This window comes from Scyliorhinus canicula, chromosome 2 (genome assembly GCF_902713615.1).
Source record: "Scyliorhinus canicula chromosome 2, sScyCan1.1, whole genome shotgun sequence".
In the NCBI taxonomy this organism is placed as follows: domain Eukaryota; kingdom Metazoa; phylum Chordata; class Chondrichthyes; order Carcharhiniformes; family Scyliorhinidae; genus Scyliorhinus; species Scyliorhinus canicula.
The window spans coordinates 209,964,229-209,982,735 of record NC_052147.1 but is presented as its reverse complement, the minus strand read 5'-3'; the positions used below and the strand labels follow the sequence as shown (position 1 = coordinate 209,982,735).

Genomic DNA, 18,507 nt, shown 5'->3' with positions numbered 1-18,507 from the left:
GGACAGGTGCACCAGATGTTCGGGGAATCCAGCGAACCACGCCCATATGTTCTGGGCATGCCCAGCACTGGAAGAATTCTGGAAGGGGGTGGCGGGGACGGTGTCGAGGGTGGTTGGATCCAGGGTCAAACCAGGGTGGGGACTCACGATTTTTGGAGTTGCGGTAGAGCCGGGAGTGCAGGAGGCGAAAGAGGCCGGTGTCCTGGCCTTTGCGTCCCTAGTAGCCCGACGAAGGATCCTGCTACAGTGGAAGGATGCGAGGCCCCCAAGTGTGGAGACCTGGATCAGTGACATGGCGGGATTTATAAAATTGGAAAGGGTCAAATTTGCCCTGAGAGGATCAATACAAGGGTTCTATAAACGATGGCAGCCTTTTCTGGACTTCCTGGCTCAAAGATAGGTATCTTGGTCAATAGCAGCAGCAACCCGGGGGGGGGGGGGGGGGGGGGGGGGGGTTCCTTATTGTAGTTTCTATTCTGTAACTTTATATTGTGTTAATTTGCGTTGTTGTTAAAATGCTGTGTTGTTCATGGAGGTGGGGCGAATGTTTATGATTGCTAATATTATTGTTATTTTTGGTATTGTTGTATAAATTCAAAATTTTTCAATAAAAATTATTTCAAAAAAATAAAAAAAGTGGATTGGTGCAGACATGGGCCGAATGGCCTCCTTCTGCACTGTATGTTCAATGTTCTAAGTCATCTCAGCTATCATGGCAATTTTACTGCCTTCTGATTCCGATGCAAAGTGAGGGGGTTTGGAAACAGCTCACCTCAATGCTAAAAATCACGAAATCAGCCACTTTAAAATGTTGCGCCAGAGTAGCACGGTGGTGCAGTGGTCAGCACTGTTCGTGTGGAGTTTGCACATACCCCCCAGTGTTTGCGTGGGTTTCGCCCTCACAACCCAAAGATGTGCATGGTAGGTGGATTGGCCACGTTAAATTGCGCCTTAATTGGAAAAAATGAATTGGGTACTCCAAACTTTTTTTAAAAAGTTGCTCCACTAAGTGTCATGCCTCAGACCAGGGTAGTACTTCACTAAAATCAACATTTGGGTCTCGGATTCACTTGATAGAGCCTAGCTTCACAACGCTAGGGTCCCAGGTTCAATTCCCAGCTTGGGCGACTCTGTGCAGAGTCAGCAGGTTCTCCCTGTGTCTGTGAGAGTTTTCACCGGGTGCTTGGGTTTCCTCCCAAAAGACGCTGTTGGGTAATTTGGAAATTCTGAATTCTCCTGCCGTTTAAGACATGGCAGGAGATCCCAGACCCGTGTCATACTCCTCGTGTGCAATGTGGGAGCTCAGGGACACGTCCACTGTCCCTGGCTCTTTCACGTGCAAGAAGTGTGTTCAGTTGCAGCTCTTGTTAGACCGCTTGACGGCTCTGGAGCTGCGGTTGGACTCACTTTGGAGCATCCGCGATGCTGAGGAGGTCGTGGATAGCATGTTTAGCGAATTGGTCACACCGCAGGTGAAAGTTACTGAGGGAGACAGCAAATGGGTGACCAAAAGACAGAGCAAGAGTAGGAAGGCAGTGCAGGTGTCCCCTGCGGTCATCTCCCTGCAAAACAGATATACCGCTTTGGATACTGTTGAGGGAGATGGCTCACCAGGGGAAGGCAGCAGAGGCCAGGTTCATGGCACCGTGGCTGGCTCTGCTGCACAGCAGGGCAGGAAGAAAAATGGCAGGGCTATAGTGATAGGGGACTCGATTGTAAGGGGAATAGTTAGGCGGTTCTGTGGACGCAATCGAGACTCCAGGATGGTATGTTGCCTCCCTGGTGCAAGGGTCAAGGATGTCTCAGAGCGGCTGCAGGACATTCTGGGGGGGGGGGGGGGGGGGGGGTGAACAGCCAGCTGTCGTGGTGCACATAGGCACCAACGATATAGGTAAAAAACGGGATGAGGTCCTACAAGCGGAATTCAGGGAGTTAGGAGTTAAACTAAAAAGTAGGACCTCAAAGGTAGTAATCTCAGGATTGCTACCAGTGCCACGAGCTAGTCAGAGTAGGAATGTCAGGATAGATAGGATGAATGCGTGGCTCGAGAGATGGTGCAAGAGGGAGGGATTCAAATTCCTGGGGCATTGGGACCGGTTCTGGGGGAGGTGGGACCAGTACAAACCAGATGGTCTGCACCTGGGCAGGACTGGAACCGATGTCCTAGGGGGGGGTGTTTGCTCAGAGCTGTTGGGGAGGGTTTAAACTAATGTGGCAGGGGGATGGGAACCGATGCAGGAAGTTGGAAGGTAGTAAAACAGGGGCAGAAGCAAAAGGAAGTAAGGGGAAAAGTGCAAGGCAGAGAAGACATAGTCAAAAATCTAAAAGGGCGACAGTACAAGGTACAGTGACTGAGGGGAGCTCAGTGAATAGGCCCAGTAATAAGAAAAGGAATAAAACTGGAGATGTTAAGATTCAAAACAGAGGTAAAAAAACCAACATAAGTGTACTTTACCTGAATGCTCGTAGTATTCGGAATAAAGTAAATGAGTTGATGGCACAAATCATCGTAAATGACTATGATTTAGTGGCCATTACTGAAACATGGTTAAAGGATGGTCACGACTGGGAGTTAAATATCCGAGGGTATCAAACTATTCGGAAGGACAGAGTGGATGGTAAGGGAGGTGGTGTTGCTCTGTTATTTAAGGATGACATCCGGGCAATAGTAAGGGATGACATCGGTGCTATGGAGGATAAGGTTGAATCCATTTGGGTGGAAATCAGGAATAGTAAGGCGAAAAAGTAACTGATAGGAGTAGTCTATCGGCCACCAAATAGTAACGAGATGGTGGGGCAGGCAATAAACAAAGAAATAACTGATGCATGTAGAAATGGTACAGCAGTTATCATGGGGGATTTTAATCTACATGTCGATTGGTTTAACCAGGTCGGTCAAGGCAACCGTGAGGAGGAGTTTATAGAATGTATCCGCGATAGTTTCCTAGAACAGTATGTATTGGAACCTACGAGGGAACAAGCGGTCCTAGATCTTGTTCTGTGTAATGAGACAGGATTGATTCATGATCTCATAGTTAGGGATCCTCTCGGAAGGAGCGATCACAATATGGTGGAATTTAAAATACAGATGGAGGGTGAGAAAGTAAAATCAAATACTAGTGTTTTGTGTTTAAACAAAGGAGATTACAAGGGGATGAGAGAAGAACTAGCTAAGGTAGACTGGGAGCTAAGACTTTATGGTGGAACAGTTGAGGAACAGTGGAGAACCTTCCAAGCGATTTTTCACAGTGCTCAGCAAAGGTTTATACCAACAAAAAGGAAGGACGGAAGAAAGAGGGAAAATCGACCGTGGATATCTAAGGAAATAAGGGAGAGTATCAAATTGAAGGAAAAAGCATATAAAGTGGCAAAGATTGCTGGGAGATTAGAGGACTGGGAAATCTTTAGGGGGCAACAGAAAGCTACTAAAAAAGCTATAAAGAAGAGTAAGATAGAGTATGAGAGTAAACTTGCTCAGAATATAAAAACAGACAGTAAAAGTTTTTACAAACATATAAGACAAAAAAGAGTGGCTAAGGTAAATATTGGTCCTTTAGAGGATGAGAAGGGAGTTTTAATAATGGGAAATGAGGAAATGGCTGAGGAACTGAACAGGTTTTTTGGGTCGGTCTTCACAGTGGAAGACACAAATAACATGCCAGCGACTGATAGAAATGAGGCTATGACAGGTGTGGACCTCGAGAGGATTGTTATCACTAAGGAGGGAGTGATGGGCAAGCTAATGGGGCTAAAGGTAGACAAGTCTCCTGGCCCTGATGGAATGCATCCCAGAGTGCTAAAAGAGATGGCTAGGGAAATTGCAGATGCACTAGTGATAATTTACCGAAATTCACTAGACTCTGGGGTGGTCCCGGTGGATTGGAAATTAGCAAACGTGACACCACTAGGAGGTAGGCAGAAAGCAGGAAATTATAGGCCAGTGAGCTTAACTTCGGTAGTAGGGAAGATGCTGGAATCTATCATCAAGGAAGAAATAGCGAGGCATCTGGACAGAAAGTGTCCCATTGGGCAGACGCAGCATGGGTTCATAAAGGGCAGGTCATGCCTAACTAATTTAGTGGAATTTTTTGAGGACATTACCAGTGCAGTAGATAATGGAGAGCCGATGGATGTGGTATATCTGGATTTCCAGAAAGCCTTTGACAAGGTGCCACACAAAAGGTTGCTGCATAAGATAAAGATGCATGGCATTAAGGGTAAAGTAGTAGCATGGATAGAGGATTGGTTAATTAATAGAAAGCAAAGAGTGGGGATTAATGGGTGTTTCTCTGGTTGGCAATCAGTAGCTAGTGGTGTCCCTCAGGGATCCTTGTTGGGCCCACAATTGTTCACAATTTACATAGATGATTTGGAGTTGGGGACCAAGGGCAATGTGTCCAAGTTTGCAGATGACACTAAGATGAGTGGTAAAGCGAAAAGTGCAGAGGATACTGGAAGTCTGCAGAGGGATTTGGATAGGTTAAGTGAATGGGCTAGGGTCTGGCAGATGGAATACAATGTTGACAAATGTGAGGTTATCCATTTTGGTAGGAATAACAGCAAACGGGATTATTATTTAAACGATAAAATATTAAAGCATGCCGCTGTGCAGAGAGACTTGGGTGTGTTAGTGCATGAGTCACAGAAGGTTGGTTTACAGGTGCAACAGGTGATTAAGGCGGCAAATGGAATTTTGTCCTTCATTGCTAGAGGGATGGAGTTTAAGACTAGGGAGGTTATGTTGCAATTGTATAAGGTGTTAGTGAGGCCACACCTGGAGTATTGTGTTCAGTTTTGGTCTCCTTACTTGAGAAAGGACGTACTGGCACTGGAGGGTGTGCAGAGGAGATTCACTAGGTTAATCCCAGAGCTGAAGGGGTTGGATTATGAGGAGAGGTTGAGTAGACTGGGACTGTACTCATTGGAATTTAGAAGGATGAGGGGGGATCTTATAGAAACATTTAAAATTATGAAGGGAATAGATAGGATAGATGCGGGCAGGTTGTTTACACTGGCGGGTGAAAGCAGAACTAGGGGACATAGCCTCAAAATAAGGGGAAGTAGATTTAGGACTGAGTTTAGGAGGAACTTCTTCACCCAAAGGGTTGTGAATCTATGGAATTCCTTGCCCAGTGAAGCAGTTGAGGCTCCTTCATTACATGTTTTTAAGGTAAAGATAGATAGTTCTTTGAAGAATAAAGGGATTAAGGGTTATGGTGTTCGGGCCTTTTGGTGTGAGTCCACAAAAGATCAGCCATGATCTCATTGAATGGCGGAGCAGGCTCGAGGGGCCAGATGGCCTACTCTTGCTCCTAGTTCTTATGTTCTTATGTACCTGAACAGGTGCTGGAAAGTGGCGACTAGGGGCTTTTCACAGTAACTTCATTGCAGTGTTAATGCAAGCCTACTTGTGACAATAAAGATTAATTATTTTTAGCTATATGTTAGCAGGCCTGTATAGAGTTCTCAAAGTCTCACCTACTCATCTGACAGAATGACGATTGAAGAATAGAGCAGTGGTTTTCAAACTGGGGGTCACGACCCGTGGATGGGTCGCGGGATGGTGTAGAATGGGTCGCCAACAGTCACCAAAGATCGCCTGACCATTTTTCCCCCCTTTTCTCTCTCGGTAAAATTCCCACTATAGCAGTGTATGATCACATGAGGCTAATGTAGAAGTTAGTGCCATGGATTTCCCGGCCTCTCTAGGCCACAGTGTAGTTGAGGCAGTTTGCAGCCAGTGACCTGTAAAATTCTCTTTGGATGGCATTTTCTGCTACTGTGTTCAGTATCGAGATCTGTATTAGTTCTGGGGTTCAGTGTGTCACTAACGAACCCCATGCATCCTTTATCATTCTCTCAGTTAACCCGGACACAAGTCTCCTCCATCCTAACAAGCCCCTATGTCCACTCCATCACTTCCGAATTGTCTCGCCACACTGGGGCTCTTGTCCTTCAAGACGCTTCTTTCTTTCATCACCTCCCCACCCCCTCTTCCCAGGTACTCATCCTCAAGCATCCATCTCTACCGTGTGGCTACATGGACTCCATCAGCTGAATTGGTTCCTGTACCGCAAGGATCTTTGCTTCTAGCTTTATCGGGACTTCAATTGTTCGCCAAGGATGGCATTACCTTGTGACTAAACTACACATGTATACAGGAGCTGGTAAAATATTGCAGGGGTATAGAATGGAATGTGTCTGCACATATTGGTCAGCTGAGTTGTGCCCAGCATTGTGTTTTTTTAAGTATGTTTTCAGTCTGTTACCTGGGAAACGGTACTGACAGGTGCCCAGTGACATTCTGCCTGACCGTGTTTAGGAGGGGATGTAGCTCAGTGGTAGAGCGCATGCTTTGCATGTATGAGATCCCGGGTTCAATCCCCGGCATCTCCACAGATTTTAGGGGCCGGTTTAGCTCACTGGGTTAAATCGCTGGCTTTTAAAGCAGACCAAGCAGGCCAGCAGCACGGTTCGATTCCTGTACAAGCCTCCCCGGACAGGCGCCGGAATGTGGCGACTCGGGGCTTTTCACAGTAACTTCATTGAAGCCTACTCGTGACGATAAGTAATTTTCATTTTTGTTACTTGAAAAAAATATAATTCGGTTTCAGGATCTGGTTGTTAAACAAAGTTTCAATATAATCAAAAAGGTTGTGGCGGGGAAAAAAATGCCGACTGCTGCCACCTTTTAAATAAGAAAAAAAATGAGGCTCTGTGCAGTCTTCTGGCCATAAGTGGCAGCAGTGAACAGGCCACGTGCCCCGCACGTACACTTGAAATCAAGCGCTCTCGGTGGACGTGCTTTTGGTGCCAATCACCGCAGACAGCTTCTTCCATTTTATAGCTTATGGCAAAGAAGACAAGAGAACTGTGCCGATAAATTGTTTTCTTGCAGGTAAGAGCAAGAGGCCAGAGACACAAATAGGCAGTGTATCTTGTGGCCAAGATCTTACAACTGATTCTGCTGGAGACAGCTGCACAGAAGAGTCCACAGCAGGACAGAGCAGTGCTGGTGTTACCTCTGTACAGAGTTCCAGGGCCTCTGGTTAATAGCCTACAAAGAAGAAACTTAGGACCAAAGCAATATAAATATGGTTACTTGATTTTGTCAACTGTGCCAATACAAATAAGGATGCAAAGCTTGTGTGTGTTAAAAGCAGGGAAGTACTGGCAAACAAAAGTAGTTTCAGATTTTCAAAATGTTGGTGGGTGAAAAATTAATTTTACAGGTTGAGACCCCAGAGTCAGTTATTAACTTAAAGCTGACTCCAAATGAAAAGAGTGCACTGCTATACCGGATATGTGATAGTACATTAAAAACACGCCAAAAGACCATGAGGCTGTCCACATTCTGAACTGGCATTGCCCTGGAGTATCCAGTACTGAATAAAACAAACACTTTGTTGCTATTGTCCTTCAGGACAAGGATGGATTTTCTGTTATCACAAAAATGAAGACGGTACAAAAGGAACCGGTTTTAAGTCTGCACCTGATATGCACATTGCCCTCTCCTCCTATGAACCTGTTTGGGGTGAGCTCCCCTTTCGCACTAAAGGTAAGTGAATGAGGCAATGGTTGCAAAGGTCAGTCGGTATGGGTTGCGAAGGCAAAAATGGGTCCCGGGAAAAAAGTTTGAAAAATACTGGCCCACATAATGGATTGGAGCCGAGGTGATAAGTACATAATGAGGGGAGGGGAAGGGTTGATAGCCCATCAAGTAACTTGCCAGACATCTTTTCTGTCTCCCCAGAAACCACAAACAGAAGTCACCTGACTTTCTGGAAACCATTATGAGAGCATGCAGTGTCCATCTTTCCATGTTGGTTCCTTAAGAAAAATAGAATGCACTTCCCAATGATCTCTCTGGGCATGACATGACCTCAGAGAATTATTGCTTCTAATCAGAATATTAGAAAAGTGTTAATGGCACCAGGTGATAAGAATGAAAGTAAAATAGCAAACTGCCTTAAAGTTAGACAAACAATTTACTTATCCTTCTTCTCAGATTAAAAACTTTACTAAAGGATGGAATTATGGTTGATGAGCTTGCAAGGCTCATCAAAGAGTGAAAAACATGATGTATGTAAAAAGAATCAGGGCTCAAAACTTTAATAAAGTAGTATCCATGGATTTAAAAGGTGTAGGACGACAAATATTTTCATTTTGCATTCAAGAAATGTAAAATTTCTATACCAGATCCAGTCTTTCTACAGTAATACATGCTAAGTAGTCATTGAAATGAATAGGGGCCAGACCAGAGCAGCAGTTGAATTTCTGACTGACAAATGGGGAGGGAAATTCGTTAAGTTTAGAAACATGTGCGAAAATATGAACATTGTGGTCAGGAACACAATAGTTGAAAGTCCTTTTGGCCATGGACTTTAGAGTTTGGGTCAAGTTAGAATCAGAGCTTGATGGGCATGTCAAGTTTGTGTAATATGTGTACGTGCCTTGTGAGATGAATTGCTTCTGTGTTCAGCTTGGTATGGCCTTATCGCGATCCTGGCTGTCTGTGGGAACCTGTGAGTGTCCGTGGGAATGAAATGCAGCTGTGGGATGATTTACTCCTGCTGATGATAAAAATTGATATGCTATGTAAGCTAATGAACTAACTGTGTGAATATTGAGACGAAGAAGAAAATATATGAAGGAGGGGTTTGAGAGGTTTTGTACCAGTATATAATTAACTGTAAATAAAAGAAAATTGCCTTCACTTGCTGTTACTCAGTTTCACTTGTGCAGCAGCCCCGAGGTAAATAAAAGATTCTTTGAAGTTATCCGGTGTTCGACTGATACTTACATCCGGACTGAAATTTAGAATTCTCAGACTCAGTGAAAAAATAATGAGGTGGTCAATGAGATGCCCCGTAAGATCTTAGCCAATCAACCAAACTGCAAGTTAACAACTGCTCTACCACAGGCAGTCCTTCACTTCAGATTGTTGGGGCTGTGGCTCTCGTCAATGCCAGGGAATATCATCTGTACTGCAAGATATCCCCGGCTCTAGAAGGGACAACATTTTTTTCTCTGCACACTGGACTGCATTGCATGCATGCAGAAGTATATTTATCAGGCAAGAAGTCTCAGAGGAAGTTCATAGAACTCGAGCATTGAGTAATTAGCAACTTTAATCCTGGGGATTTAGTATACTATTAAAAAAAGTCAAAGAGTGGAAAGGTCCTGGCAAGGTGATAGCATATGATGGGAAGACAGTGGTTCTCCAACATGGTAGTCAAGCTATTACGGTCTACTCATCTCAGTTAATTGGGATGGATTACAAACTTTTATAATTTGAACAATTAATAGAAGGCAATGAGGCACCCTAAACCTCACAATCATGTTTGACAGATACGAGGAACAGAATAATGGTAGATAAAAGGTTGGATGGTGATAGGTAGATCGACACAAAGGCACAGAACAGGGCCCATTATATCCAAAGGGCAATTGCCTCGAGTTGGTACCAGGGTGATGCGCATACCAGAAGGGTCCGGTAAATGGAGTGATGTGGCTATTATAGGGAGAGCAGGGAAGGCTGAAGGCAAGTTCAAATATTGGGTAAATATCCAAGATGATGGACGATTATCCGCTCCCCACGTCGGGTGGGAGAATCGCGGGAGGGCTGGGCGACTCACGACACGCTGGCCTTTCACCGCCACCCCCCCCACCCCCACCCCAACCCCCGCTTGGAGAATCGGCGCTCGCCGTTTTTCACAGCGACCGCCGATTCTTCGCCCCAAATGGGCCGAGCGGCCTGACGTTCCCCACCGGTTCACGACGGCTGCAACCACACCTGGTGGCTGCCATCGTGAACATGGCGCCAAAGTTTTGTTTGTGGCTTGTGGGGCGCGGAGAGGCGAGTGAGCACCACGGCCGTGCTCGGGAGGGGACTGCCCCGCGATCGGTGCCCACCAATCGTCGGGCCGGCGTCTCCAAGAGACACACTCTTTCCCCTCCGCCGCCCCGTCATACGGGGCAGCGGAGGGGAAGACGGCAACCGCGCATGCGTGGGTTGGAGCCGGCAGCCGTCGTGGCGTCAGCCGCGCATGCGCGGGTTGGAGCCGGCCAACCTACGCATGCGCAGCTGATGTCACTTAGGCGCCGCTGTTGCGTCATTCTCGGCGAACCGCCTTGAGCAAGCATCAAGGCCCGGCGGCCGAGATTTACGGAGCGCCGCTCCTAGCCCCCTGGGGGGGGGGGGGTGAATAGGGTGCGAGGAGCAGCCTCCAAGGCCATCGTGAAACTCGGCCGAGTTCACGACGGCCTTCCCAATGCCGCGCGGGAGTGGAGAATTCCGCCCAAGATCTCTGGATTGCCAAAATGAGGTGAAACTGTAGAAAACAAGCACAGTGAGAACTCTCAATGATCTCAAGACTGACTCTTGGCACGAGGAAATGATCACATACTGTGACAGAAGCTCTGATCATTGGAGGGAGAGATCTAGTAGTAATAGTTCAGAAAGGACAAAGAGGCTGTAGCTCAATGGTGGGCAACGTAGGCTAGCAAATGGACTGCATGAGTGGCCCTCCTTCATCTCAGTGGGCTGCAAGCTTGAAATCAGGCTTGTTAATTAACCATGACCCCCATGAAAAGACCCCATGAAAAGACCCCATAAATTTGAAACATGCTGAATGTTTCATAATGAGTTATAGAAAATGCTTAATCATTTATATATTAACAGAACAACTAGCTAAAATGGTAAAAACAAAAATAAATATGTACACTTTTAGATTCAGAGGGGGCACACGGTTCTCAGTCAGTGCTGTGTGCAACCACCATGCACTTCACTTTACATGCCTACGCGTATATCACCGAGTCATATCTGTTGGAAAAAAAATTGTACGGACGGAAATCTGTGAAATGTGGCAACTCTGCGCATGAGCAACGGTCAACAAAGTGTCGCGAGGGCCACACTCAGAACCCAGGTGGGCTGCATGTGACCCCCGGCTGTAGGTTGCCCACCACTGCTGTATCTTGTCTAGATTAATGGTATCTAGAACATGGATTACAAAACAATCTAGGAACATTGCTAGAAGTAGAAGCCCATTTGACCAGATTTTGGTGCTGCCAACAAATTAGAAGATAAATTAATGAGACACAAAATAGTTGGAAGCAATTTGATGTCTACTCAGAAGTGTCAGAAAGGTGACAGCATGCCTCATCACGTAGATGGATACATTTAGGGGGAAACAAATCTGCTCAGACAGGGCATATGGTACTGAAGTGAGACTCGGGGTTTTGGAGATCAAGATGATGGAGTAGACTTCCCTATGGTGGGAAATGTAATCCTGAAAATGTTCTTAGCTCTGTTAGCCATATGTTCGTGGAAATATAGATCGATCAATATAAAAGCTACATATTTACAGGGAGAAAATTTCAAAGAGCACATTGAAAGTAGTAAGTGATGTAAAAGGGAACTTAAGGAAATTTTAAAAATGCTTTTACAGACTCAATGACGTGTCGAGGGAATGGTATTTCTTGGTCTTACTGAAAGCAGGGGGTAGTCAACTGAAAGCAGATTCAGTAATGTTCTACTGGTACCCATAAAGGAAAACTCTCAGGCATCATTACGATGCATGTCAATGATTTTCCATGGGAAGATACTGTGAAATTTGAGCAATTTGTTATAAGATCGGAAGGCTTAAGGGGCCTTTAAATACACAGCCTGAGACATTAAGCAGAATCAGTCACGAGTAACCTTGAATTATCTAGGTGATGTTATTCTTAATAAATCCCAATAAATCAGGCTAAGAAAAATGATCTTGCATGGAAAGAAGAAACAGAGCAGCAAAGAAGCTTGCTTGCACAGTTGAATTAGCTATGCACCCAGATAACATGAGATGCCAGTTTTGATGTATTGGAACAAAGTATTATTTTGAAACACTGCAACGGAGGATGTTTTATGGGTAAACAAAACATTTAGAAAATTAGAGAAATGCGTACTCAAATTGCCAGCCTTGGAAGGGCATGAAATTAGTCCTTTTTATGACGCTTTTCATGCCAATCTTCCGGATGATTTTTCAAGTACAGCTGGTTTTATACTCTTGGTAGGTGACAATAGAAAAAGTTGTCCCTTGGCCTGGGAAACTAAGAAAATAAAAAGCTTGGTTAAAAGTACTTCAGCTATGGAAACACTGGTTATTTTAGAAGCAATAGATTGGATTTGTTTGTTGTCATGTGCACCGAGGTACAGTGAAAAGTATTTTTCTGCGAGCAGCTCAACAGATCATTAAGTACATGAGAAGAAAAGGGAATAAAAGAAAATACATAATAGGGCAACACAAGGTATACAATGTAACTACATAAGCACCGGCATCGGAAGAAGCATACAGGGGTGTAGTGTTAATGAGGTCAGTCCATAAGAGGGTCGGAAGAAGCGGTTTTTGAGTCTGTTCGTGCGCGTTCTCAGACTTTTGTATCTCCTGCCCGATGGAAGAAGTTAGAAGAGTGAGTAAGCCGGGTGGGAGGGGTCTTTGATTATGCTGCCCGCTTTCCCCAGGAAGCGGGAGGTGTAGATGGAGTTAAAGGATGGGAGGCAGGTTTGTGTGATGGACTGGGCAGTGTTCACGACTCTCTGAACTTTCTTGTGGTCCTGGGCTGAGCAGTTGCCATACCAGGCTGTGATGCAGCCAGATAGGATGCTTTCTAAAGTGCATCTGTAAAAATTGGTAAGGGTTAATGTGGACATGCCGTACTTCCTTAGTTCCCTGAGGAAGTATTGGCGCTGTTGTGCTTTTTTGGTGGTAGCGTCGACGTGGGTGGACCAGGTCAGATTTTTGGAGATGTGCACGCCTAGGAATTTGAAACTGCTAACCATCTTCACCTCGGCCCCGTTGATACTGACAGAGGTGTGTACAGTACTTTGCTTCCTGAAGTCAATAACCAGATCTTTAGTTTTGCTGACATTGAGGGAGAATTGTTGTCGCTACTCACTCCACTAGGTTCTATATCTCCCTCCTATATTCTGACTCGTCGTTATTCGAGATCCGGCCCACTATGGTAGTATCGTCAGCAAACTTGTAGATGGAGTTGGAACCAAATTTTGCCACGCAGTTGTCTGTGTACAGGGAGTAGAGTAGGGGGCTAAGTACGCAGCCTTGCAGGGCCCCGGTATGGAGGACTATTGTGGAGGAGGTGCTTTTGTTCATTCTTACCGATTGTGGTCTGTTGGTCAGAAAATCGAGGATCCAATTGCAGAGTGGGGAGCCAAGTCCTAGGTTTTGGAGTTTTGATATGAGCTTGGCTGGGATTATGGTGTTGAATGCGGAGCTGTCGTCAATAAATAGGAGTCCTTGTTGTCCTTGATGCTCTAGGGATGAGTGTAGGGCCAGGGAAATGGCGTCTGCTGTGGAACAGTTCCAACGGTATGCGAATTGCAGTGGATCGAGGCGTTCTGGGAGTATGGAGGTCTTGAAGCACTTCATTACGACTGAAGTCAGGGCCACCGGACGATAGTCATTGAGGAACGTTGCCTGGTTCTGCTTTGGCACCGGTATGATGGTGGTCTTCTTGAAGCAGGTGGGGACCTCGGAGTGGAGTAGGGACAGGTTAAAGATGTCCGCGAACACCTCTGCCAGCTGGTCCGCGCAGGTTCTCTGACTGCATGACTAGGAATCCCGTCCGGGCTTGTCGCCTTCCGAGGATTCACTTTCAGGAAGGCCGATCTGACTTCGGAAGCTGTGATGGTGGGTATGGGTGAGTTATGGGCTGTTGGGGCACTCGACATCGGATTGTTGGTTACCTGCTCGAACCGAGCATAGAATGCATTAAGTTCATCGGGGAGGGGTACGCTGCTGCCGGAGATACTGTACAGCTTCGCTTGGTTTGATATTCTCTTGGCATCTCGGATGGCTTTGCGGAGGTCATACCTGGATTTCTTGTATCGGTCAGGGTCGTCTGACTTGAATGCCTCAGATCTGTCCTTCAGTAGGGAGTCAATCTCGCGATTGAGCCATGGTTTCCAGTTGGGGAATGTATGTACTGCTTTCTTTGGCACGCGTTCGTCCACACATTTGCAGATGAAGTCTGTGACGTTGGTGGCATACTCATTTAAGTTGGTCGCTGAGTTCTTAAAGATGGACCAGCCCACTGTCTCTAAGCAGTCATGTAAGAGCTCTTCTGTTTCCTCGGACCAGCACTGCGCGACCTTCTTAGCTGGCTTCTCCCGCTTGAGTTTCTGCTTGTATGCCGGGAGAAGGAGTACCGTCTCATGGTCTGATTTCCCAAAGTGCGGTCGGGGGATGGAACGGTAGGCGCCCTTGATTTTTGAGTAGCAGTGGTCAAGAGTGTTGTCACCCCTGGTGGGACAGGAGATGTGCTGGTGGAATTTTGGCAGTACGCTCTTGAGATTGATACGGGGAACTCCTTGCTCTAGGTACTTGAACAATCACTGGCCTCCATCGATTTATCCTTAACTGTAATAATACAATTAACATGTTCCACTCTTTTTAAAATCAACAAACATTTAAGATTTCATAACAAATTTGAGGGCGAGAAAAATGATTTTCCATATTCTGTACACCTTATCCTATTCTGTTCTCCTTATCTGAGATAAGGAGTTCCCCGTATCAAATTCTATACAAGACATGGCTTGAGAATAGGTTGCCATAGAATATTATATAAATAACTGTTCCCCGCGGGATAATGTATCGTCAACAGAGTGTGAGACTACATAAAAGGTTCAGGATTATCCTTGCTAGTTTGTAAGTGATGCTGGAAAGAAAGGAAATCTCCAAGATAAAATGTTGATCCAAGTCATACCAGCCTCCCCGAACAGGTGCCGGAATGTGGCGACTAGGGGCTTGTCACAGTAACTTAATTGAAGCCTACTCGTGACAATAAGCGATTATTATTATTATCAATTGCCAGATTCCTTTAGAAAGAGGAATGCTTGCACAAAGATAAGATTGGGAGATCACAGAAGAGGAATGTTTTGTGTTATGATGTGGTGTACAGAATATGGAAAATTACTTTTCTCGCCCTCAAATTTGCTATGAAATCTTAAAGTTTGTTTTGATTTTAAAAAGAGTGGAACATGTTAATTGTATTATAACAGTTAAGGATAAACAGATGGAGGCCATTGATTGTTCAAGTACCTAGAGCAAATATAAAGAGACACTCATTCATCCTGATTGCCAGCCTCTCTTAGCGGTGGTTACGCTTGCACCCAGATGTTCTTGGAAAGGGAGCAGTGTACATTAATATGCTCGAGGCCAGTGGGCCCTGCAGTGGCACATCATTAGCACCCAAAGTGTTACTTTTTTTGAAAATTAAATTTTATTTACAAAAATGGAACATTACAAAAGTTTCCTTCTTCAACGTGAAGACAGTAGAAAGTTGTTCAACACAGGCTGCATTTCCATTTCATACTTCAAATTGGGTCTTAAAACAAAAACGTAAGCATGAAACTACTATACTTGCATTCATTTTTGCAAGGCAGTTCTGATATTGATGAGGCTCAAGCTTAAATTTCTAGTATTCTAAAATTCACCGTCTGTGCTACCAATATTAGAATTAATAATAATAATGTTCATTAGCCTCACAAGTGCGCTGACTGCAATGAAGTCACTGTGAAAAACTCCTAGTCGCCACACTCCGGCACCTGCTCGGGTACACGAGGGAGAATTTAGTATTCTGCTAGCTCGGTATCAGCACAAGAGTACATCTCAACATAAATCAGATGTTCATAAAGCCAACTTAATTTTCTCAATCTTACAGCCAGCCGTATGATTTTTGGGCATTTCCCTTGTAAAACAAAAATCACCAAATTTATTCATAACATGCAAAATCTTCAAGATAGTTTAGAGTCACAAGTAGGCTTACATTAACAGTGCAATGAAGTTACTGTGAAAATCCTCTAGTCCCCACATTCCGGCGCCTGTTCGGGTACACGGAGGGAGAATTCAGATTGTCCAATTCACCTAACAAGCACGTCTTTTGGGACTTGTGGGAGGAAACCGAAGCAGCTGGAGGAAACCCAGACTGCTGAGTCAAGGAGAACGTGCAGACTCCGCACAAACAGTGACCCATGCAGGAATTGATCCTGGGTCCCTGGCGCTGCGAAGCAACAGTGCTAACCACTGTGCTAACCACTGTGCTACCGTGCTGCCCCAAATGAGCCCTTCGAAAGAAAAATGTTCTACAGCAGTGCACCTAAACCTGAACTTTTCTTTTTACACTTCAGGTAATCATTCCCATCAAAATTTAGAGCATAGACAGATGCAGCTCGCTTTACACTTCTTGAAAATGGTACCCCACCCCGAACTTCAAGAATATCTTTTCTCTCAAAAGTACAGTTTTATTTTAAAAATGGGTTCTTACTATTATGACTTTTAATTTGAAATCAAATTCCAAAATAGGAATAACTTTGTCTACTATTCTTTTTCTTGTGGTTAAAGTACTTAATGGACTCGCTGCCCATCTGTGTAACCTTCTCCAGCCTTTTACCCTCCCTCCCCAATTTCTCTGATCCAGAGACCACAGGTTCTTCCATTCCCCACAATTGGTGGTCATGACTTCAGCACCGAATCAAGAATTCCCTCCCGACACGACTACTGCTTCCTCTTTTAAGGTCCTCCTTAAAATCTACCTCCTTCAACAAGCATCTTAAACTCTCCTTTTTCTTTTGGTGCCCGTTTTTCCTTAGCTTCTGTGAAATACCTTCTAAAAATTTCTGCAAGTTACAACAATCATAATGAATAATAGTGCAGAATTGCTTACAGTACAGCAATAATTTAATAAACTTACATTTGGAAGGGAAAGAGAAAGGAAAAGAGGTTTTAAAAACCCTCCCTAACACCCCTCTTCCCCTGCAAAAATAGAAAATCAACAATCATAATAGATATAATTTCACATGGCATAATAATTTGGGCGGCACTGTGGCTTCACAGCATCAGAGAAGGAAGCAGGCACCATGATGTGGGAGAGCATCCCAGCACTATACTGGAGGGCCCATCCAGAGCGGTTCAGGTACCTAAACCGCATCTTCAGGATGCCGAAGCACCGTTCGATCACACTCCTAGTCGCTGCAAGGGCATCATTGTAGCAGGTCTCCATGTCGAATTGTGGCCTCTGGATAGGTGTCATCGGTCACAACCACAGTGGGTAACCCGTATCGCCCAGAAGCCGGGGGTGGGGTGCCTCGAAGAGGCCAGAAACCGTCTAGTGTGCCAGGATGAAGGTGTTCTGCACACTGCCCGGGTATTGAGCGCAGATGTGCATTATGCTCAGCTGATGGTCACATACTAGCTGCACGTTCATCAAGTGTAACACCTTTCAGTTTGAGCAACATGGTGGCACAGTGGTTAGCACTGTTGCTTCACTGCTCCAGGGTCCCAGGTTTGATTCCTGCTTGGGTCACTGTGCGGAGTCTGCACGTTCTCTCTGTGTCTGCGTTTCCTTCGGGTGTTCCGGTTTCTTACCACAAATCCCGAAAGGTGTGCTGTTGGGAAATTTGGACATTCTGAATTCTCTCTGTGTAACCGAAAGGAGCCGGAATGTGGGGCTTTTCACAGTAACTTCATTGCAGTGTTAACATAAGCTTTGTGACAATAAATATTATTATTATTGCGTAGGGCGGCCAGTCACCTGCAGGTGCTCATAGGGCGACATGCATCCTGTTAATCACCCCCTGGGCATCTCAGCGATGGCAGCAAACCCTCCAGCCTGGGCATCCTGGTGGGCTTGGTCTACACTGAAATGGATGTATTGTGCTGACTGGGCATATGGGGTCTCCATGATAGCGTGGATGCACCGAGCTCTGAGATCCCAGACAGGTCCCCACCCGGCGCCTGGAAGGACCCCATGGCGTAAACATTCAGGACGACCATCACCTTGACAGCCACCGGGAGCGGGTGTCCTTCCTCATTCCCCCACGGTGCCAGGTGTGCCACTATCCGGCCAATATTTTGCACTGTCTCCCTGCTCAGCCGCAGTCTTTGATGGCATGTCGGGTCCGGCAGGTCCTCGAATGACAGGCGCTGCCAGTACACAAGAGACCTCATGCGGCACCTCCTTTGCACTTCCTGCTCCTCAGCCTGTTGGGCGGCCGGGTCCCAATCCTCACCGGCTGCCTCCTGTTTCTCTGGGGCACACTCCACTGCTCAGCTTCCTCATCCTTGAACAGCTCCAGCTGGTAAAGCCTCAGTGCATCCCCCAGGGCTGTGGCAACGAGGAGGAAGGCCACCATTGCTGGTTGTATTCCAAAATCTATTGTCTGCTGAGGGTGAAAGGCCGACATGTTAGCACGGTGTGTGCCCCCGTGACAAACCAGGCCCACCGGGTGACAACAGTTGGTGCTGCAGACCCTGCCCCCACATGTCGTGTGTGTCTCCCCCCCCCCCCCCCCACCAATCCTCCTGGCTCCAAGGGTTGCTGGCGGGTGACGCTCCATGGCCCCCATCCGGCACCCTCCGGTCAGGGCTACTGTGGGTGTTGCCCTTGGAAGGACTGCATGATGGCCCGCTGGCAGGTGGCAGCAGGTTTGGGGGGGGGGGGGGGGTGGTATGT

The 18,507-nt window shown here is 46.0% G+C and overlaps 1 protein-coding gene and 1 non-coding gene across 3 annotated transcripts in view; one reads left to right on the top strand and one right to left on the bottom strand.

Moving 5' to 3' along the window:
* The window catches only part of gorasp2 (golgi reassembly stacking protein 2), a 65,112-nt gene that overhangs the window by 36,098 nt on the left and 10,507 nt on the right, over positions 1–18,507 (bottom strand). The gene's annotated exons all lie outside the window — the stretch shown is intronic.
* On the top strand, positions 6,325–6,396 carry trnaa-ugc. Its single transcript has one exon. It is a non-coding gene; the product is annotated as a tRNA-Ala (tRNA).